This window comes from Pleurodeles waltl, chromosome 2_2, assembly GCF_031143425.1.
Source record: "Pleurodeles waltl isolate 20211129_DDA chromosome 2_2, aPleWal1.hap1.20221129, whole genome shotgun sequence".
Taxonomy (NCBI): domain Eukaryota; kingdom Metazoa; phylum Chordata; class Amphibia; order Caudata; family Salamandridae; genus Pleurodeles; species Pleurodeles waltl.
The window spans coordinates 14,147,307-14,170,476 of record NC_090439.1 but is presented as its reverse complement, the minus strand read 5'-3'; positions in this window follow the sequence as shown (position 1 = coordinate 14,170,476).

Below are 23,170 nucleotides of genomic sequence, written 5' to 3'. Positions count from 1 at the left end.
AATAGCTTCCCCTTCGACCCCCACCCCCTCAGTAACGTCTGATGACATCAGCGTGCAATTGTGCGCTGACCTCATCAGAGGTCACCTCCCATCACTTTGGAAGCTCTGCTTCCAGCGTGATCGGAAGAGAAATGCTAAAGCATGTCTCTTCCGACTGGGAGGTGGGGGCAGGCAGAGGCATAAAAGGAAAGGAAAGGCCTTTCCTTTCCTTTCATGTCTGTTTGAGCATTTCTTGCGATCGGGCTGCAGAAATGCCCACTAGGCACCAGGGAGTTTTTTTTTTTCATTTATTTTATTTTTATGCATAAGGGGAGCCGCCCCTTTGGCAAGGGCCGCTCCCCAGGGTGGCAATTAAGTTATTAGGCCTAATTTAATTAGGCCGATCTGCCAACCCAGTAGTCACCAGGGATCAGATTTTTTTTTTTTCAAACACATAGGCAAGGGTCGCTCCCCTGGGGGCAAATTGTTTATTGGCCATTTCTGCCCCCTCTTTGTGGCAGATCGGCCTATTTTTATCAGGCCAACCTGCCCCCACCGGGGCAGAGACCACTATACACCAGGGATTTATTTCTGCAGTTTCACGCAAGGGGAGCTACCCCTTAGGCAAGGGTCGCTCCCCGGGGGTGGGGGAGCAAATTTATTTAAGGCCATTCTTCCCCACTTGGGGGCAGATTGGTCTATTTTAATTAGGCCAATCTGCCCCCAGTGTGTCAGAAACCCTAGGCACCAGGGATTCTTTTCTTTTCTTTTCTTTTTTTTCAGACAGGAGTGACCCCTTAGGCAAGGGTCGCTCCCCTGGGGGCAATTTTATGTTAGGCCATTTCTGCCCATTGGGGGCAGATCAGCCAAATTTTCTTAGGCCAATCTGCCCCCAAAGGAGGCAGAAACCATTAGACACCAGAGATTTTTTTACGTCATTTTCATGCAAGGGGAGCGACCCCTCAAGCAAGCTATTTTATTTCGGCCTATCTGCCCTCAAGGGGGGCAGAAACCACTAGGTACCAGGGATTTTTAATTTTTTTTACAGATCGGGAGAGACCCCTTAGGCAAGGATCGCTCCCCTAGAGCGCACATTTATTTTAGGCCATTTCTGCCCCCCTTGAGAGCAGATCAGCCTATTTCTATTGGGCTGATCTGCCCCCCTGGGGGGCAGAAACCACTTACGTACCAGGGATTGGTGTGTGTTTGTATTTTGTTTTGGGGTCAGCCCCTAGGGCAAGGGCCATTCCCCATGGGGGCACATTACTGCTGCCCATTTCTGCCCCCCTTGGGGGCAAATCGGCCTATTTTTGTAAGGCCCACCTGCCCTCAAGGGGGGGCAGAAAGCCTACCAAAGCCCAGGGAAGATTTTCTTTTCAAAAACAGAGGTTGGTTGTATAGCCATACCCCCACCCCAAATAAATGGGGGCAAAGTTGTTCTGCCAACCGGTGGGCAGATGGGGCAATTACCCCTGATCCACTCCCTCATGGGGCAGAAAGCATACTAGACACCAGGGAATTAAACAATTAAATAAATAATGGGATGGTGGCTATCAACTAGTATGGGCATGGTTATGCCCCCACCCCAATTGAAGGGGGTAAGAGTCTTTCAGCTCTCCCCCAAAGATTAAAACATCTTATTCCACAGCAAGCAAGAGGACATTTGTTTATTTTGGGTTTTGGTTTTGCATTTGGGCCATGAGAACTTGTCTAACTCTCAAAATTGTCCCACTTGGAATGGTGAGGGCTGCACTTTTTGGGATTTGGGACGCTACCATCTAGGAAACTTCACGAGACCTAGACACATCTGAAAACTAAACATCTGGGTGAGTCCAGGGTGGTGTGCTTCACATGCACCCGCACCATTTTCTTACCCACAATGCCCTGCAAACCTCCAGCTTTGCTGGAAATCACACATTTTACCCACATTTTGTGATGGAACCTTCCGGAATCTGCAGAAATCCACAAAATTCCTACCACCCAGCATTGTCACATCTATACCAATAAAAAGTCTGCCTCACTTGTCAGCCTAAAAATGTTTTTTTTCAAACTGCCCTTTTAGACCCGCTTTGGTTGCCCCTCATATTTTATAATGGTTTTTGGCTCTTCCCTGTCACAGACACTTGGTCCACTTTCACAAGTGAGGTATCGTTTTTACCAGGAGACTGAGGGGAACATTGGGTGGTAGAAAATTTGTGCCGGTGTGGTGATCTCACACAGAAATGTGGGGAAAATGTGATATTTTAGCTGAATTTGGGGTTTGATGAGGATTCTGGGTCAGAAAACACCGGGGGATCTACGCAAATCACACTTCCCTGGACTCCCCTGAGTGTCTAGTTTTCAGAAATGTTTGGGTTTGGTAGGTTTCCCTAGATGGCTGCTGAGCCCAGGACCAAAAACGCAGGTGCCCTCGCAAAAACCTGTAGTTTGGTATTTGATAATTTTGATGTGTCCACATAGAGTTTCGGGGCATTTCCTGTTGCGGCCTACCCACACAAGTGAGGCACCATTTTTATTGGGAGACCTAGGGGAACGCTAGGTAGACAGAAGGTTGTGGCTCCACTCAGATTCCAGAACTTTGCAGCACTGAAATGTGAGGAAACTGTGGGGCATATTTATACTCTGTATGCGCCGGAATTGCGTCTTTTTTTTTAACGCAAATCCGACGCAACTCTAACTCCATATTTATACTTTGGCGTTAGACCCGTCTAGCGCCAAAGATCTTGGAGTTTGCGTCATTTTTTTGCGTGGACACCTACCTTGCGTTAATGATATGCAAGGTAGGCGTTCCCTTCTAAAAAATGACTCCAAGGCATGTGCGCCTTATTTAAACTCCCGTGCAAAAATGACGCACAGGGGTGGGCGGGCCAGAAAAAATGACGTCCAGTCGCTTTTGCGTCATTTTTTAACGCCTGGTCAGGGCAGGCGTTAAGGGACCTGTGGACTCGGAAGGAGCCCAGAGGTGCCCTCCCATGCCCCCAGGGACACCCCCTGCCACCCTTGCCCACCCCAGGAGGATGCCCAAGGATGGAGGGACCCATCCCAGGGAACTTAAGGTAAGTTCAGGTAAGTATTTTTTTTGGGTTTTTTTGTGGCATAGGGGGGCCTGATTTGTGCCCCCCTACTTGCCACTATGCCCAATGACCATGCCCAGGGGACATAAGTCCCCTAGGCATGGCCATTGGGCAAGGGGGCATGACTCCTGTCTTTGCTAAGACAGGAGTCATTTCAATGGGGGTTGGGAGTCAAATAAAATGGCGCAAATCGGGTTGAGGCCAATATTTTGCCTCAGACCTGACTTGCCCCATTTTTTGACGCCCAAGCTCCATTTTCCCCTACGCCGCCGCTGCCTGGTGTGGGTCATTTTTTTTGACGCACACCAGTCCGCAGCGCCGGCTAACGTCATTCAATAAATAAGGCGCCCGCATGGCGCTTTGGAATGGCATTAGCCGGCGTTAACTTTTTTGACGCACAACTGCGTTGGCGCAGTTGTGCGTCAAAAAGTATAAATATGGCCCTGTGTTTTTCTTAGCCACATTTTGAGGTTTGCAAAGGATTCTGGGTAACAGAACCTGGTGTGAGCCCCACAAGTCACCCCATCATGGATTCTCCTAGGTGTCTAGTTTAAAAAAATGCACAGGTATGCTAAGTTTCCCTACGTACCGGCTGGTCTAGAGGCCAAAATCCACAACTAGGCACTTTACAAAAACAGGACAGTTTTCTTTGGGAAAATGTGATCTGTCCATGTTGTGTTTTAGGGCATTTTCTGTCGCAGGCACTAGGCCTACCCACACAAGTGAGGTACCATTTTTATTGGGAGACTTGGAGGAATGCTGAGTGGAAGGATATTTTTGGCTTCTCTCAGATTCCAGAACTTTCTATCACCGAAATATGAGGAAAAAGTGTTTTTTTGCCAAATGTTGAGGTTTGCAAAGGATTCTGGTTAACAGAAATTAGTGAGAGCCCCACAAGTCACCCCATCTTGGATTCCCCTGGGTGGCTAGTTTAAAAAAATGCACAGGTTTGTTTGGTTTACTTAGGTGCCCACGGAGCTAGAGACCAAAATCCACAGATAGACACTTTGCAAAAAGCAGGTCTGTTTTCTTTGGGAAAATGTAACTTGGCAATGTTGTGTTTTAGGGCATTTCCTGTCGCGGGCACTAGGCCTACCCACACAAGTGAGGTACCATTTTTATCGGTATACTTGGGGAAACACAGAATAGCAGAAACAGTGTTATTGCCCCTTGTCCTTCGCTACATTTTATCTTTCCAAATGTAAGACAGTGTGTAAAACAGATGACTTTTTGAGAAATGCCCTGGGAGTCACATGCTAGTATGAGGACCCCGGAATTCAGAGATGTGTAAAAAACCACTGCTTCTTAACACCTTTTCTTGTGCCCATTTTGGAAATACAAAGGTTTTCTTGATACCTATTTTTCACTCTATATATTTCACCAAATGAATTGCTATATACTCGATATACAATGAAAACCCATTACAAGGTGCAGCTCATTTATTGGCTATGCGTACCTAGGGTTCTTGATGAACCTATGAGCCCTATATATCCCCACAACCAGAAGAGACCAGCAGATATAACGGTATATTGCTTTACAAAATCTGACATCGCAGGAAAAAGTCACAGAGTAAAACATGGAGAAAAATGGCTGTTTTTTTTTACCTCAATTTCAACATTTATTTATTTCAGTTGTTATTTTCTGTAGCAAAACATTGTAGGAGCTACACAAATGACCCCTTGCTGAATTCAGAATTTTGTCTACGTTTTAGAAATGTTTAGTAGTCCAGGATTCAGCATTGGTTTCACACCCATTTCTGTCACTAACTGGAAGTGGACTAAAAGCACAAAAAATAGTAAAAATGGGGTATGTCCCAGTAAAATACCAAAATTGTTTTGAAAAATGTGGTTTTCTGAATCAAGTCTGTCTGTTCCTGAAAGCTGGGAAGATGGTGATTTTAGCACTGCAAATCCTTTGCTGATGCCATTTTCAGGGAAAGACCACAAGCCTTCATCTGCTGACTTTCTTCCCTTTTTAAAAAAAAAATGATTTTTTTTTTGTATTTTCGGCTAATTTCTTGGTGTCCTCCAGTGGAACTCACAAACTCTGGGTACCTCTAGAATCCCTCGGATGTTGGAAAAAAGGACGCAACTTTGGAGAGGGTAGCTTATGTGGACTAAAAGTTATGAGAGCCTAAGCGTGAACTGCCCCAAATAGCCAAAAAAAGACCTGTCACCTGAGGGAGAAAAGGCATGGCAGCAAAGGGGTTAATTTCAATCACAAAATACTTCTTTATTTATGCTATTAAATTTAGAAATATGCATCCGAGTGAAATATCATAAGCAGAGTATCTACAATCCATTTGTTGTTTGTCATTCTGCAATTAACTGTTGAAACACTAAAACAAGCTAAACAAACATTCTTGGCAAACAAATCAAAATACAGGAAAATACAAAGGGTTTACCAACCAGCTCGATAGAAGGGATATGTACTGTTACTAAACATAGAGCAGCTATTTAAAGGAAAATAGTTGCAGGCAGCATCTCATAGGCCAGTGTCACGCCCTTTCCAACTTGAGACCCAGAACCAACCTCCCCAACTATTTAAAAAAATAGTTTGCATTTCATTGATTGTTCATTTTTTGTAAAGAAAAAGTGTTGCACAGCTCAGTATCTTTTCTACATGTTTGTAACATTTGCAATGAACACGTTATTTACCTTCTGTAACGCATTTTCAGGTGGATACACTAGCTGCCTGTGGATTCCTCACCTTATGAATTCTCCCAAAATGCTCCAGCATTCTACGGAAAATCTTCTTCCCAGCTCTCCACGACAACAAGGACGTCACAATTGCACGGCTCTGCATGTGACTCCATCTGACGTCACCATGGCAATAAGAGGTCCTCACCGGCGTGCTGACATCAGTTTCACCCATTTTTTGACGTGCCTTTGAGGCAAACAGGCAAAAACTGACCTCACGATAGCTCACATACATATAACCATACTGATGTAACTTTAGTACAACAAATATTTATATAGAAATTAATCAAAACATATATACACTTGTAGTACAAAAGTCTTGGTATGACCAGATAGGCAACGGGGAGACGCGTGGGACTGTGAGGAATACACAGGTAGCTAGTGTATCCACCAGAAAAAGCGTTACCGAAGGTAAGTAACTTGTTCTTCTGAAGGATACAGCTACCTGTGGATTCCTCACCTTATAAATAGAGTGGGTACCTGACTAGTCACACCAAGAAATCCTGCAACACAGAACATGCAAAATGGCCATCCCTTCTGACTTCCGAATCCAAACAGTAGTGCTTCGCAAAAGTATGAAGGGAAGCCCAAGTTGCCACTTTACAAAAATCTACCACTGGCACACCTCTAACCAAAGCTGAAGTGGCAGCATTAGCTCTGGTAGAATGAGCTCTAATTCCCTCAGGAGGAATCTTCTTTGCTAACGAATAACAGATCTTAATGCAAAGAATGACCCACCTGGATATGGTTCTTATATGGACAGCTCTGCCTTTCATCTTTCCCTCATAGCCAACGAAGAGTTGGTCATCCAACCGAAAGTCCTTTGTTCTCTCAATATAGAAACTGAGAGCCCTTCTGGGGTCCAAGTGATGAAGTCTTTCTTCCTCTTTTGAAGGATGAGGAGGAGGGTAGAAATATGAAAGGGAAATAGACTGCCCCATATGGAAAGGAGTGACAACTTTAGGAAGGAAAGCCACCCTGGTTTTCAGCACCACTTTGTCAGCAAAGAATGATGTGAAGGGGGGTTTGACACTAAGGGCCTGAAGCTCACTCACACGCCTAGCAGACGTAATAGCCGTGTGGAAAACTGTCTTAAAGACCAATAATAAGGACAAGAATGCATGGGTTCAAACGGTGAACCCATTAAAAAAGTAAAAACCAGATTTAAATTCCCTTAAGGCATAAGAAACGGAGTGGGAGGAAATTTATTTGCTAAACCTTTCAAGAACCTAACAACAATAGGTGATTTGAACAAGAAAGGTTGGTCCGAAAGGCAAATAGAGCTGACAGTGCCGACAAATAGCCTTTGACCGCCGCAACTGCACAACCCGTCTGTGCTAACGTTAAAGCAAACAACAGAACATCAGACAGATGGGCTCTCAAGGGATCAATTTGTTTCTCTCCACACCAAGCCATGAATTTTGCCCACCTGCCGGCATAAACAGTCTTAGTGGAGTGTCACCTGGCCGATAAAATAACATCCACTGTGAGAGAGAAAGGACTCAGATTGCCCCGTTCAATCTCCAGGCATGTAGGTACAGGCTCTGGAGGTGGGGGTGTAGAACTTCCCCTGTGACTGCGAGAGGAGGTCTTCCCTGAGAGGGAGAGGGAGCAGAGGGCAGAGTGAGAGTTGGAGAAGGTCCGTGTACCACACCCTTCTCGGCCAATCCAGAGCTATTACAATGACTTGTGCCCGATCTTGGCGAATCTTCCTCAGAACCTGAGGAATCAAGGGTATAGGGGGAAACGCGTAAAGCAACTGGTTGCACCAAGACATCTGAAACGCGTCCCCCAAAGCTCCTTGCACCAAATACTGGAGGCTGCAGTGCGCGTTGTCCCGAGTGGCAAATTGGTCTATCTGCGGAAAACCCCACATCCGAAAGATGTGAACGACAAGATCCGTATTGAGACACCACTCGTGATCGGCCGAGAAATGTCAACTGAGACTGTCCACGCGTACATTGAGAACTCCGGCCAGATGACTTGATACCAAGCAAATCCGATGGTCCTAGGCCCAGGACCGGAGCCGCAGAGCCTCTCTGCAGACAAGGTATGACCCCGCTGCTCCCTGCTTGTTGATGTACCCCATTGCGGTAGTATTGTCCGTCAAAACTTGAACTGACTGACCACGAAGGGACGGAAGGAAGGCCTTGAGAGGCAGACGTATTACCTGCAATTCTAACAGATTGATATGAAAAGTCTGTTTAACTCGAGACCTAAAACCTTTGATCTCCAGGTCCGCCAGATGAGCTCCCCACCCTAGAGTGGAAGCATCCGTTATGACCGTAGCCACGGAAGCGGTAGTGAAAACAGCCTTCCTTGGGAAAGGTTGCCGTCCACAGCCCACCATCGTAGGTCCGCTGCAGAGTCTCTGGAGATCCTTATCGACTCCTCGAAATTCACATTGTGTTGGAACCAATGCCTACAGCGGCACCACTGAAGAGCCCTCATGTGCCAGTGTGCATGAGTGTCCAACAGAATGCAAGAAGGGAACAGACCGAGCAGGCGCAGGACCTTGAGGACTGGAACAACTGCTCCATTTTGAAACATTGGAATCAACGCCTGGATATCCTGAATCCGCTGAGGCGGAGGATAGGCCAGATTCAATGTTGTATCCAATACTGCCCCTGTGAACAAGAGGCGCTGAGAGGGCACCAGGTGAGACTTGGGCACGTTTATGGAAAAACCCAGACTGAACAACAACTGAGTTGTCATTTGCAAGTGATGCAGCACGAGCTCTGGAGACTTGGCTTTGATCAACCAATCATCCAAGTAAGGGAATATCGATATTCCCTTCCTCCTGAGACTTGCTGCATCCACCGCCATCACCTTTGTGAAGACTCTAGGTGCTGAAGTAAGACCAAATAGAAGGATCGCAAACTGGTAGTGTTGCGACCCCACCACAAACCGGAGATACTGCCTGTGCGACTTGAGAATAGGGATATGAAAGTAAGCATCCTGCAAGTCGACAGACACCATCCAATCCTCTTTGTTCAATGCCAGAAACACCTGCACTAGAGTCAGCATCTTGAAATTCTCCTGCTTGAGGAACCAATTCAAAATCCTCAGATACAGAATAGGTCTCAATCGACCATCCTTCTTGGGGATTAATATCTTGAATAACAATCCTGACCCCTTTCCTGCTCTGGAACCAACTATACTGCGCCTTTTGATAACAGGATTTGAACCTCCTGCTGCAACAACAGGAAATTGTCTTCTGAACAAAACGAAGGATGGGGAGGGATAAGTGTGGGGAACTCCTGAAAAGGAAGGGCATATCCTTTCTTTACAATATTTACAGCCCAGGAGTCTGATGTTGCTAACTCCCACTCACGGAGAAAAAGACGTAAGCTTCCCCCTGCAGGAGAAGTGTGAATCAAAATGGGTAGAAAACTAGGGCTGCTTCCCTTGTTGTTGTCCCACAGAGGAAAAGGATGATGCAGGGTGGTCCCTCTTGTCCGATCCCGCCCCAGCCCTCTAAATGATCTCAGTGGGAGGCTGGCAGGCTGTTGGACTGTGGACTGGGGTCTCCCACGATAAACGGCTCCACGCCCCAACCCCCTGAACCTGCTAAAGTACCTGAAAGGGTTAGTAGTGGAAGCCTGCAGACCCAAAGACTTCGCTGTGGCCCTACTGTCCTTGAAGCGCTCTAAGGCAGAGCCAGCTTTGGCTCCAAACAGCTTTTCTCCGTTGAAAGGCAGGTCCAAGAGAGCGGTCTGGACATCTGTAGAAAAGCCAGAAGACCTCAACCACGCATGCCACCTAGTAGCGGTTGAGGTATCCATCGCCCTGGCCACTGAGTCATTAGAATCCAAACCAGACTGGATAATCTGCTTAGCCGCAGCTTGAGCATCTGACAGGAGCTCCCAAACTGCCCCTGCATATCCTGCGGTAAGTCTGGAAATACAGCTTTAGCCGCGTCCATCAGGGCGTGTATATATCTCCCTAACACAGAGGTAGCATTTGCCACTTTCAGGGCCATACTGCAGGATGAAAAAGTCTTCTAGGCTGACTGCTCCATCCTCTTGGACATTCTGTCCGAGGAAATAACAGGGAAGGAGCCTGGTGCAGAACGTGCCGAACATGAGGCCTGGACTACTAAACACTCTGGAGTCGGATGCTTTGATAAAAATCCAGGATCTCCCAGAGGCACCCTATACCATCTTGCAACAGATCTTTTCACAGCTGGCGATGACACAGGCTTCCTCCAAATCTCCAATATGGACTCCGTAAGAGCATCATTAAATGGAAGCAAGGGTTCTGCTGAAGCCGAAGAACGATGCAGGACCTTGGTCAAAATATTTGTTTTAACCTCAGCAGCCAGCAAAGGAAGGTCCAAGACATTTTCTGCCTTCCTGACCACAGAATGGAAAGAGGCCACTTCCTTTGTGAACTCCCCTGGAGATAAAAGATCCCACTCCGGGGAAGTGTCCAGCCCACTGGCTGAGTCTAGGCCCTGATAATCCCCCAAGGACTCAGCAATCTCTCCTTCTTCTAGCAGCTGTCTTTGGTACTCTTGTTCTTCTAAGAGCCTCAGTGCTCTTCTTCCCGACCTCAACCTGGCCTCCAATCTCGGGGTCAACATTGAGTTAGCTGACGTTGATGACACCATCTTCAGGACCGATAGACGAGGACCAGGAAAAGAAGGAGACACACTACGATCCAATCCGGATCCATCCGGCGCTGGAGCTGAACACATCGGCCCCGTGGACACCTGAGGTTCCGTCATCGGCAGCAACTGTGTATGAGGCGACATCACCGGTGCTGCAGGCCTATAAGGCGATGTCATCGGCGCGTAGGCCTATGAGGCGAAGATATTGGCACCGAACCAGCACCCTCAGCCATATAAAAAGGCATGAACGGCGCCGACTTATAAGGGGCTGGAGAGCACAATGAGAATGCCAAAGGACCCGTGGGACCAGCCGGTGCACCAACAGGGGCCATAGCATTGGACATGTTGAACATGGCATTCAAAAATGCCGCTGGATCCGATCCCGGAGCAGGGAAGGCAGGATACCGCTGATCTTCCTGCGGCACTTGCGCCGGCTGGGCATCAGAATTCTACACCTCAGGCGAAAAGCGAGGACTCTCTTCGGGTGCAACCACCTCGAAGACCAATGGCATAAGAGAAGCCTGAGGGCTTTGAGGCTGTGGAGTCACCGTAGGACTAACCTCCCACGTAGCAAGACGCCATCTAGATGGAGACCTGGATCGTGAATGACCTCTAGCCGAACTACGCCGAGAGTCGTGTCGGCGCCTCTTCTTATGCTTCTTCGAAGAAGTATGTGAAGACGATCTGTGATGACTTCTTAACCCTTTCTTCGCCTTAGCCAGAAAGAGTTTGGCTTCTCTCTCCTTCAGCACCTTTGGATTCTTGCTTTGGCAGGACACACACTCCTCCACATCATGCTCGGAACTTAGGCACCAAAGGCAGTCATTGTGAAGGTCCATAACCGACATGCAACACCCATACTCCCGACAAGGTTTAAACCCCGACTTTCTAGGAGGAGACATTGTAACCAGAGACAAACAGGACACCTTCAAATCAGTAACTAGAGCTACGAGAAAACCGTTAGCTTCGAAGGCACAGGACATTAGCATGCCGATGAAGACCTCTTATTGCCACAGTGACATAAGACAGAGTTGCGTGCGGAGCCATGCAAATGTGACGTCCTCATTGACATAGAGAGCAGGGAAGAAGATTTTCTGTAGAATGCTGGCGCATTGGGAGAATTCATAAGGTAAGGAATCCACAGGTAGTTGTATCCATCAGAAATTATTTTACTATGTGGCCTAGATTTTCAAAGGGCCATCTAGCCAGTCAGCCCAGTACTCGTAGTCATCAGTGCATGAAAAAAAACATTTCAGTGGTACATGTTTTTAAAACTTTATTTAGGACAGGGATGGCATTGGATTAAATTAGAAATGTTGCCTACTTTTGCATTTTTTTTGTTGTTGCAAAAAGTGCATATGATGTGGCGGCGCCAATGACACTTCTGAGAATATTCCAGGAGTAGCTAGATGACCCAGAAGAGGTGTATGTGGATTAAAACCAATGGGTGTATTGGTATGGGAAGATGTGCCAATAGCCAGAGCTCAGCAAGCATGCAATAAAGTATCTGGCTTGTCCTATAGCCAGGGTGTCTGCTGAATGTGTTTTCAGTGCAGGTGGTGCAATTGTAACAGTGGGAAAGATCAGTCTCTCACCTCAAAATGTGGAGAGATTAACAATGATTAAAATGAGACAACATTTTATGCCACCTCATTACACAGTCCCCAAAACACCACAGGAAGATGACGAGGATTACAGGTCAGAATCAAGTTTGTTTGTTGACCAACTTCTGAGTAAACCACCTTAGTTTGAGGATGGACTCTACTTCCCAGACTGAGTATGCAGTGCCACCTTAGAACTTTTTAATTATTTCTCGTTGAACTTCTTTCTTTCTTTGCAAAAAAAATGCTAGTGGAACATTTTGTTTGTGTCGGATTTAGGCTGCCCCACCATTTTTTAGTTGCATATTGTGTGCCTGGATTGGAATTGGACCCATGTGCAGTTAAGAAGCCCCCATATTCCCCTCAGGACATTGGAGATGAAGCCAGCCTCCCTCACATGCCATAGCCTATCCTTTTCTTTTTACATCATCTAGAAGGGCTGCCCAGAAGATCATTGATTCAAAGACTGCCAGTGCCAATGCCAAAGTCCAATGTGTTGCTACTTGATAACATTAAAGAGGGCGTAATATTTTGATCAACCACCATGCTTGGATTGGAAGAGGTAGCTAATAACTGTTGCACCAATGAGTGGTGATATATGCGTGATTGTGAGTGATGTTTTATGATGCATGTGGTAACTGACAGTGAGGGAGGAAGTTCAACAAATTTCTGAACTTGATTATGATGATTTGCAATTTTTGGAAGATGATGGGTGACCCGTTTTTCCTGAAAGTGATTGGTCTTTCAAAGTTAGAGAAATTTACCTCCAGAGACCACTTATTTTTTCTCGTTTTTCAGACCAGCCACTATAGTTACCAAACACAAATTCACACAAGATATTCCAGTTATTTTCTCTGTGTGTTCTTCAACAGCAGAGCACTACATAGGTCTACCTCACTCGGTTTGGGACTGGGACAGAGTTACTCAGATTCAGGAGGAGGAGGATGGAAGGACTCAGGATGTGACTACCTCCTCAGCTAGAAGAAGAAAGTTACTGACTTCAAAGAGAAACCATGATGATGGTAAAGACTCTGAGGCCTAGTACTCACTCAGCTCCATGGACTGGAGAGAGGTTAGTTGATTTGGGAAATGCTGCTTAGGGTGTGTTTGCTGCATTGGTGGCTCGAAGGTCAAACTCCTCTTATGTTTTAGCTCTGCCTCTGAATCTTTTTGGTACACTCCTGACTCCTCATGAAGCTTCTCTTGCTTCTGGCTTTTCAATACTTCTCCTAGTCCCCTCCTACAAAAATATAACTTGGTGAAAGTTCAAGACTCTAGCTTACTTACTGGACAGGTTTAGCCAGGCACCCAAGAGTGATGGACATTCAAAAAAGAATGGAGATGCACTGCCCAATTTGGAAATACAGTATAATTTTCCTTGTAACAATTTTACACCATAAATGGATCACATACTTAATGTGGTGAAAGTAACACCAACTCACTGCATGACCTTCTATTACATGAGCTGCTTCTTCTCACTGACCACACCAGCACCATCAATATCATCATTCATGCCTTGTGTTGTGTGTTGCTTAAACGCAAAACATTGACCAACCACTCTTGACTCTGAGTCCACCTCTCCTGACTCCATGATCTCATTTCATTTCCTAAGTTTAGTTTTTAAATACTAGCTCTCACCATTGCTCAGAGGAAGTTGATATTGGTAGTTTTTATCATCATATCAGGTCTTCTTTGTTGTGTGTCAAATACTGTCATTGCAGTAGTCTGGACTCAGTCTTCCTAAAGTTATGACATAATATGACCCACTAACTCTGTTTTCTTTCAATCTAGTTGACAGTGATGGAAAACCCCCTGATTAATCCTGCAGTTCGAGTTCACATGGGTGGGAGTGACAGCTTCTGACTTCCCTGTCAGCAAACTACCCTGCTACTCCTACTACCTGCCACCCTGTTAAAATGGCACCTTAGGAAAAACAAATTGTGCCTAAAGAAGACTCCCTAGCTTCATCTATTCAGGAAAGAGAAGAACTATGGATTGAAGTGAACTTGTTTAGTTAGTAAATAACTCCTACTGAAGAAGATGGTGTCTGTGTTCTGTAGGCAACATAGGCAATGGCAGTCATCGACTAGTGGTCAATTCAGTTGCAGATGGCAATAGACAAAGGATATAAGTAAATGACATACACTTTATACCAGATTTAAAAAACAGGATACACTAAAATAGAGAGGTGCAAACTAAAACACCAAAATAAAGTCAAGGCATAAATTAAGTAAAATAAATTATTCCTTTTTTATTTTAAACAAATACAAAAGCCACCTTTTCCACTCACAACAGGCCCATCTCTCTCTCCAAACCAATAGCCCTTTCCCCAAAAACGGACAATGAAAAGTCCAATATGAAAACCCTGCCCCAAATCCTGCCCCACCCACTGTCTATCTAGGCCTGGACCTGGTCCAGGCTCTGCTCAATCCTGGTGAGACAGCTCCCTATCTGGTCCATCAGCTGTGGGATATGGTGGAGTAATGCCCTGTCAAAGTGGGAGGGGGAAGGAGCTGGTGCAATCAGGGATCCCTGATAGCTGGCGGCGGAGCCGGTAATGTAGTAGCTGGGAGACATAGGCCGGCATGCTGCTGAGCTGGGTCCTGGGTCAGAGGCAGCTTATTTCACCCTCTTCCTCCTCTAGGACCACCAGCCAGCGGTATTCAGCCTGGATGTTCGCCATCCTCTGATGCTGCAGAGAGGCTGCTATCCCTTGCCTGGTTAGTGGTTGACCAGCATGAGTAGCTCTATTGATAAAAACAAAAATAAAAATGACAGATTGTAAACAATGCTCTGTACAAACACTTCTTTGAAAGTAGGGGGCAAAGTAGCACTATATTGATGGTTCCCTAGGGTCACTGGAATTTGATGTGGTTATGATTAGGAGAGTCACAGGGCCAATCTTATTTATTTACCGGCACATGCCTCACAAAAAAAGCACTGACTGTCTGGTAGAAAAGAATTATAGCAGAATAATATCAGATTTAAAAACCAGTGATTTTATTTTTTTAAATGGCTTTTCTAGTAACTAAACAAACATTTTTAGTGGAAAAATAAAAATGAATTACCTCTATTTCATTAATAAGGCATTATGCACTATTTAGTACAAGTTGTTGTGCTAAATTAATGGAGGCATGCTAGCCAGTACTTCGAGTACTTTGCTACTGTCTGCAGCTGGTACAGCTGTAGTTGACAATTATCTGTCTTTAATTCCAATGGCTTTGCTCTTCCCCAGTGCCTTTCACTTAGTTTCTACCCTGACTCCAAAGAGGCAGATGACTAAATAAGATACTTCACACATGTCATGTACAAACCTTGGATATATTTAACCTGTCTGCTGTAAGTAGACAGTGGGAGAAAAGGTGCATTGAACTACAGGGAAAGGATCAGGCTATATAGATTGTATTTGGCAAGTTCATCACAGAGTATCCCTTATGCCAAACTTGAAATCAAATCGGCCACTTACCAGTCCCACTTTACTCACTGGCCTCACCACACAAATTCTTTCCAACAAATTCATTTGCTGGGCAGAAAGGAAAGGAGACTGACTTACTTTACTGCACAGTAAGGCAGGGGAATTAGGTGGGCATGTAGAGCTTTTGCTATAAAATAGAGGAGTGTCACTGATCATCCATTCATCATGTGTCTAAGCTTCGGCTAATTCAGTCACTGTATAGCAAAAGTCTAAAGGGAAAAATCTGAACAGGCATAAAATAAATCTGTCATGGGAAACCATTAACTATGTTTTGGAAACGCTTTACATAGCCATAAAACTGTGGCACATGCCAAGGATGGATTTTTCAATTTGTTTGGTTGGCTGGAATAGAAGAACTTAGGAAAGAATAAAAGAGTGAAGTACTAAGAAGTGACTGAGTGGGTGTAGGGAAAACAACACACTTTGTGTGTTCGGTTTGCAATGCTTTGAAAACTTTGTAAATGCTACATTAACTGAAGCAGACACACATTGCACAGCGAACAGTGCAGACACAAATTGAACCATACTTCACTTCTTCAGTCAGGGGTGGCGAAATGCCAACGACAGGGAAGGGATTGATGAATGATGATAATGGGTGGGATACATATCTGCTTTGCTTAACAAATAGAGTGAGTCAAGGGATTAGAACACATATTAAAATACCCCCCACTTTGAGCCATAGCTTTGATGTTTATTCATCCACGTAATAATGCAATCATCCTTTCAATCATCCTACTATATTCACCCATGGCCACCATGTTTTAAAATTTACTTTCTCTTATCCAGTCTTTCACCAAAATTCACAATCCATTATTGATCCATTCAGTATCCACTATCCACCCTTTCTTTCAATCATCCTTTCACCCACCCATCCATTTACCCAATACTCACCCACACATCCTTTCACCCACCCATGCATCCTTTCCTTTCACTCATTTCACCCATCCTTTCTTTTAACCTTCCGTTCTTTCCTGTTTCCACCATACCATCATTTTTAGTGTACAAGTGTGTGCTTTTGCTGAGTTGCAGATAGAACAGGACATAAGTGACCCAACTACCGCAGTAGCTGGTAATGCGGGGGACTCACGATCAAGGCAACACCCTTGTAAGTAGTGAGTAATAGTAATTGTCAATAAGCAAGCAATGTGACTTACCACCACCCTTTACTGTCACTGATTCTCCTCCTGCTCTATCTGCTCCTGCAGAGGAACTTGAGCCGGCTCCACTGGTGGTTGGTGTGGCTAGAAAAAACATGATACAGTTTTTAGATGCCAGGTACACCTCCCCTTAATTTTTTAATTAAAAAAATGCAACCCCAATACAATGGTACAGTGTGGTTAGCACTTCAATATCTTCTATCAAAAATATCACTCTGAGAATTTTGTTGGTTCACAATGTTAGAAAAGCCAGGTGGTCAAGCCAACCAAAACTTTGGTATTACTTTGGCATAATGGAGGGGCAGAGCTATAGCCTGTGATGATGATGACTCAGAATCATTGAAGCGCAATGAAGAGGTGGAATAAAAGTGGTCAATGAAAGATAGAAAAGAAGATAATGCAGGGATAACAGGGATTAAACAAAAATTAGATAGTGACGGAAAAAATGAGACTATAAAAAAGTAAACAAGGCAAAATTAAAAGTAGTATAATAGTGGGCAGAGGTAAACGTTAGGGGAATTATATTAATATTAAATAATAGGACTTACTGGGATGAGCAAAGCTCTCAGCACTGGCGCTGGTAGTCCGCGCTTCCCCAACTCCTGCTGAATCCACCTCTTCTTGCCCCATTTTTAAGACAAGGTCAATATGGAAGGGTCCACAAAAAATAAATGTCACAGCCCAGTTCAGAGTGCCATGGGGCAAGCAAGAGTTACTGGGCCTAGCTGTGATGGTTGAGGCCTTCTGCTCCCGATGTCCCAGGCCTGACCTACTATGGATCCTGCTCAACTGAGCCAAGCACCCTCTTCTGCACCTGACTATCAGGTGGGTAGCTTAGGATGTGCGGCCATCGCTGCTTCCTGGGAACGCGGACATAGATCAGTTAGCATGACTCATAACTGATGTAAGAAATAAAGAAGACAAAGAAAATAAGATTAGTGGTAACGTTAACCTCCTCAAAAGGATTACAGAACAGGGAAATGTAGTAACATTGAACTTACTTTTATGCAATGCATAGATGCATGCTAGCATTACACATCAGTGCGAAATTGCTTGGTACTGTACGAGCTACATAAAGAAAGTCACAGAGAATGCTAACTCACTGATATCACTAATTCACTATGCTGACAGGAGGACAAAAGGGTTTGCAATGCAATGGCTCCCTAAATAATCAGTTAAAATGAGCGCCTACGAGTACGATAATGTAGAGCCGAGCACCTGCCTAGCTCTGACTGGATCACATAATAAATAATATTCTTAAACTAAACTTACCCTTTTGAGTGTGAGCAGTATGCTATTCTGATTTTTTTTTTTTTTAGCATTGTAGAACACAAACACATAATATAGTTAATACTCACTGAGCCCAAGCAGGTCTTGCTAGCGTGGATGATATCAGCCCAATGGTGCGTCAGCTGTTGGGTGGTGCACTGGACTTGGGTGGTGCCCAGAACACACCTGTGCACCTTAGCCCCACGCAGCCAATGCTCCTTCGGGGGTTAACTGCTGCCAGGCCTGCCGCCTGCTGCCAGCATGGAGGGGAGGTGGCGCTTCACGTAGTGCTGCCACTTCCTCCTCATAAAAGATGGGGTGGGGCTGCACCCTTTTGTTACACCACTGCCCAGAAGGTGGACGGCTGCTGCTAACTGTCTGGGGAGGCCTGGCACTGCCACTTCCCTGTTCGTTGGTGCCACCCTGCTCTGCCAAGGTGCTGGATGGTGGGGGTGAAGAAAAGAAACAGGAGGAGACGGAAGAAAGGAAGAAATAACTAAGGAAGTAAAGGGAAAAATAAAGAAAATACATAAAGTCACAAAAAGCATGAAAAAAATGAAATAAAGCAAAAATACACAGACACAAAAGTACACACTAATACAATAAATAAAAATGAGGGGTAGATGAATTAGGAGGGTGAAGGATTGAAAAGATTATTAAGGGGTTGATAAAATAGGCCCAGCACAAAAGTGAAAATCAAGATGGCCTCACCCCTGCGGACCATGTGGTGCCGTTCACACGCAATTTTGAATGCGAGAACATACTTTGCGTTCTGTTTGATGTGCATTGCAAAGCGGATAGGCACAACATGGAAATCCACCTGTCAGCGTAACAATGCATTGCGGGGCACAGTTGTTTTTGCCACTTCTCACGCACAACTTTGCACACTCCGTCCAGGCCTACTATCAACTCAGCTGGCACAGTACAGATAGGATATGTGCATTTACTGCGAGTGCAAGTTCACATCGTTTCATGGAGGTCATCATAGGATGGGATTACCACCAGTATATTCTCATAGAGCAGCACTTTGTGATAGTGTGCTGCTCGATTTGTCTCACTGTAGTAAAGTTAACATGTGCTGCACACTGCTGTGCTTTGGCAGTGGAGCCCACATCACCATTTGTGTACACCACAAGAGTTTAGCATTTGTGTGTTTGCAAAACAGATCCATACACCAGTATCTATAAAGCTGCCCCTTATTAATCTGACTAAGAAACCGTACCTGGCTGTGATGTGAGCCTGCACTTGCATCTTTCAAATACTTCCATATTGGCTGGCAGACCTGATTAAAGTTGACCTGGAGTGGATTGTATGTTCATTATTTTTGCAATGTATGTCCTCTGGTTCATTGCAGAGGAGTTATAGAGCCAGAATTAAACCAACATTGCACTACGCTGATGACTTAATTATTTTGTGGCAGCTCAAACCTCCAGATCGGATTACCACAATAGAGGATTTAACAGCTGCATCACTGTGGTATATACTGAGGCAGTAGTGGTGTGATGATGCAAAACTGTTCTGTGAGTCAGAATCTTCTATACATCATGGAGTACAGGGCTGAAACCCAAAATCAACTGTGGCAAAAATGGTCAAAGCAGTCTAACACTGCAGGAGGGCGCAAATAAAATAAAGTACTGGAGCGTGGCTACCTCATGGCAGCCTAGCCACCTCTAAAAAAAGCCCCCTATCCTGTACCTTACCGGGAGTGGCACAATAGTCATTCCAGACCCGATGATATATGCAAAGAGCCATGCTTAAGAGGAGGAATTAGGTGAGCATACAACTTTTTTAGGTGCTTCACACCACCTATTTGCCAGTGGTTTAACAAAAAATGATGGGACAACCCTGAATAATGCGACATGGGATTCCACATCTCACATACATTCATACGCTTTACCACAGAGGCCTCTGTTACACTCCTGACTTCTGCCATATCTAGGAATTGGAAATAATTGATATATCTACTGCCCAATTTACGGTAGTCAGTACAATCAGTGGAAAAACGGAAGGCCGAGTTGAAATCTGAACACAAGACCGGCAGATCACAAGTTTCAACAACGAATGCTCAGCTCACTGGGCTATTTTGTTCAATGTTTGCTTTGGGCAGATCAAGACACAGTAAAAGGTTATCGACTCTTTTTTTTTAATAAACTTCAATAGTTCAATTACTCATATAGATTTTTATTTGCGAATGAGCATGTATGTGTTGTTCATAAAAACGGAACACTCCTCACTAGACAAAATGGCCAGACAGGGGAAGCCTTCTTTATAGAAGTTACTTGCACGTTCGTACTCTAGGCATGTTTTTATTCTAAATAGGCTACCAATGGGCCTCTATCCGCTCCCACCAAAACCCTGCCTTTTCCGATGCGGGGGTGGCAGAAATACGTCTGAGTGCCATAAATTCAGACGATATACTTCATGTTTGCTCTAAGAAAAGAGCCTTCGCATTAATACCGCAGAACTGTGGGAAAATCAAGGGCAGGGAGGTTACTACAAGTAATTGCACATTTTCTTTGATTTCCCAACCATCTACATCTGGTGAATATAATTCAACGTGGCTCTTCTAAACCCCACCGTAATGAGCCAAAGTAGTGATGCAGAAATGCCAACAACGTGGATTATTTTAATAGATGTATTGCTTTAGATAGAGATTTCGCCATCTGTTCTGTCTTTCATTTTCAATAGCATCTTTCACAATTACTTCCGCAAGCAATGATATATGCGCTGCAAATGCATATATGTTCTCTCTGCACACTGCTGCGAGCATCTGCATGCCTTCCTCTCTGCATTAAAGAAAGAAGCAATCCACTGACATATTTTTAAGTGGGTTTTCCACACTGCAGCAATGAAGGTCTTTCAACGAGAAATCGTCCGCCATGAAATCTCACTGAACCCTGATGCTCGGGGCCAGAGTAGCTCAAATAAACTGAATCACAAAGTCATTTTGGCAAAGCTTTTCTTCAGTTTAAGTACCGTCTTCATCCAAATCCCCGCTGGCTTGAATGACAGTTTGGCAGATGCGAGGCATTTGATCAATCAGTTTCAATTGATGTTTGCTGCGAGACAGGTCAAGAAGCGGCGCAGGCCGGTCCGTGTGTATTCCGCCTTTTGCTCTCTGTTCTCTCCTTCTCGCTCTCTTCACCTTTTGACAAACGGTCCTTGAAGTAGAGAGAATTCTCGATAAACCAGGATGTGTAGCGTCCAATGAAGTCTGTGTTTTGTGGAACAAGTGACAAATAACTGCGTAGTTTCCTAAAATGCGCCGTCATTAAATGCATCAGTTCCAAGAAAATGTTTCCTCTTACTTAATGATAGGTTACCTCGACTTATTTGAAAATGTATTTATGCTATCCATTCAGGTATTCGCTGTATTTTACGTAACACCACATTTTTCCGCCAAAATAATCAACCTACTTAGAGTTCGAAAACAAACTGACTTGTTTCTGTAAACAAAACGCAGAAGGGCCTGTTGAATCTAGGAAATCCGGTAATCTATCTGGTATTCATTGGCTTTGGGTATAGAGGGGCCCCACTGAAGGTTTGGGTCACGCCGAAATAGTAGGGGCCTCTCTGTGCCACAGGGGCTGCAAGGGCCTGTGTTACGCCCCTGACTTCTTTCTTTACCACACTCAAAAGAGGGAGGCTGAAACTGCGTGTGGACGTGAAATCTTTTGAAGCTGAAACATGAACATGGCAAGTGCTTTAAATGGGCCGGTACTCTCCGGTACTGAGTACCAGCACTTTTTCATTTTGAGAGGGAGAGTACCGGCACTTTTCAAGAAAAACGTAATACTTTTAATTGGAGAGTACCGGCACTTCTCAGAAATAAGCAGTTACTCTGGTATAGAGTACCTGCACTTCTATTTTTCCATTTCAAGCACTGAACATGGCAAAATATTGTAGCCGAAATGTCCATAGCCAGAAAATCCTTTCGCCTAGCTTGGTCAGTAAGCTTGGGGTGGGATGGGGTAGGGGCCAGAGAGGAGATTCTAATTTCCCGACAATCATGCTGGCAGAAAATTGTAAAATATACTAGCGCTCCTCCATGAGCCTCTCCTCAGCGCCCCCAGGGCAGGGTTGGAAGGGGAATCGCTTCCGCTTTCACTCCCACCCACCCGTGGCGTGTGATGACGTCACTGACCTCAGCAAAATGCTTTTGTATTTTTCTTCTGATCACTAGAGGGGTCGAGAAAGGCATGAAAGGAGAGGAAATGCCTTTCCTCTCCTTTCATGTCTCTCCAGCATTTCTGCTGCCTGATCGCGATCGGGCAGCAGAAATGCCCACTAGACACCACGGATTTTGTATTTTTTTTTGGTAATTGTCATGAGGGGAGAGGCCCCTTGGGCAAGGGCTGCTCCCCAGGGGGGCAATTTAATTTTAGGCCATTTCTGCCCCCCTCCTGGGGGCAGATTGGCCTAATATAATTAGGCCGAAACCGCTAGACACTTGGGATTTTTTTTTTATTATACTTACGCAAATGGGAGCGGCCCCTTGGGCAAGGGCCGCTCCCCAGGGGGCCAAATTCATTTTAGGCCATTTCTGCACCCCCTGGGAGTAGATCAGCCTAATATAAATAGGCCAATCTGCCCCCAAGGGGGCAGAAAACTCCTAGATGCCAGGGATGATTTTTTGTGTTTATTTTATTTTTTTATATTTGGGGAGTGACAACTTAGTCAAGGGTCGCTCCCTCGGGGGGCAAAATTATTTTTAGGCCATTTCTGCCCCCCCCCCGGGTGCAGAAACCATTAGACACCATGGATTTTTTTTATATATACTTACACTTAAGGGGAGTGGCCCCTTGGGCAAGGGCCTCTCTCCAAGGGAGCAAAATATTTTTAGGCAATTTATGCCCCTCTGGGGAAGAAAACCCCTAGACACCAGGGATCATTTTTTTTTTTTTTATATGTGGGGAGTGACCCCTTAGGCAAGGGTTGCTCCCTGGGGGGGCCACACATTATTTTTAGGCCATTTCGGCCCCCACTTGGGGCAGATTGGCCTAATATAATTAGTCCGATCTGCCCCAAGGGGGGCAGAAACCACTAGACACCAGAGAATTCTTTTTTTAATTATAATTATGCATAAGGCAAGGGCAAAATATTTTTAGCCCATTTCTGCCCCCGGAAGAAACTCCCTAGACACCAGGGATAACTTTGTATTTTTTTATTTTTTTTATAGGTGGGGAGCGATCCCTTAGGCAAGGGTCGCTGCCGGGGGGGGGACAAATTATTTTGAGGCATTTCTTTTCCCCCGGGGGCAGATTGGCATAATATAATTAGGTTGATTTGTCCCCGGGGGGGGCA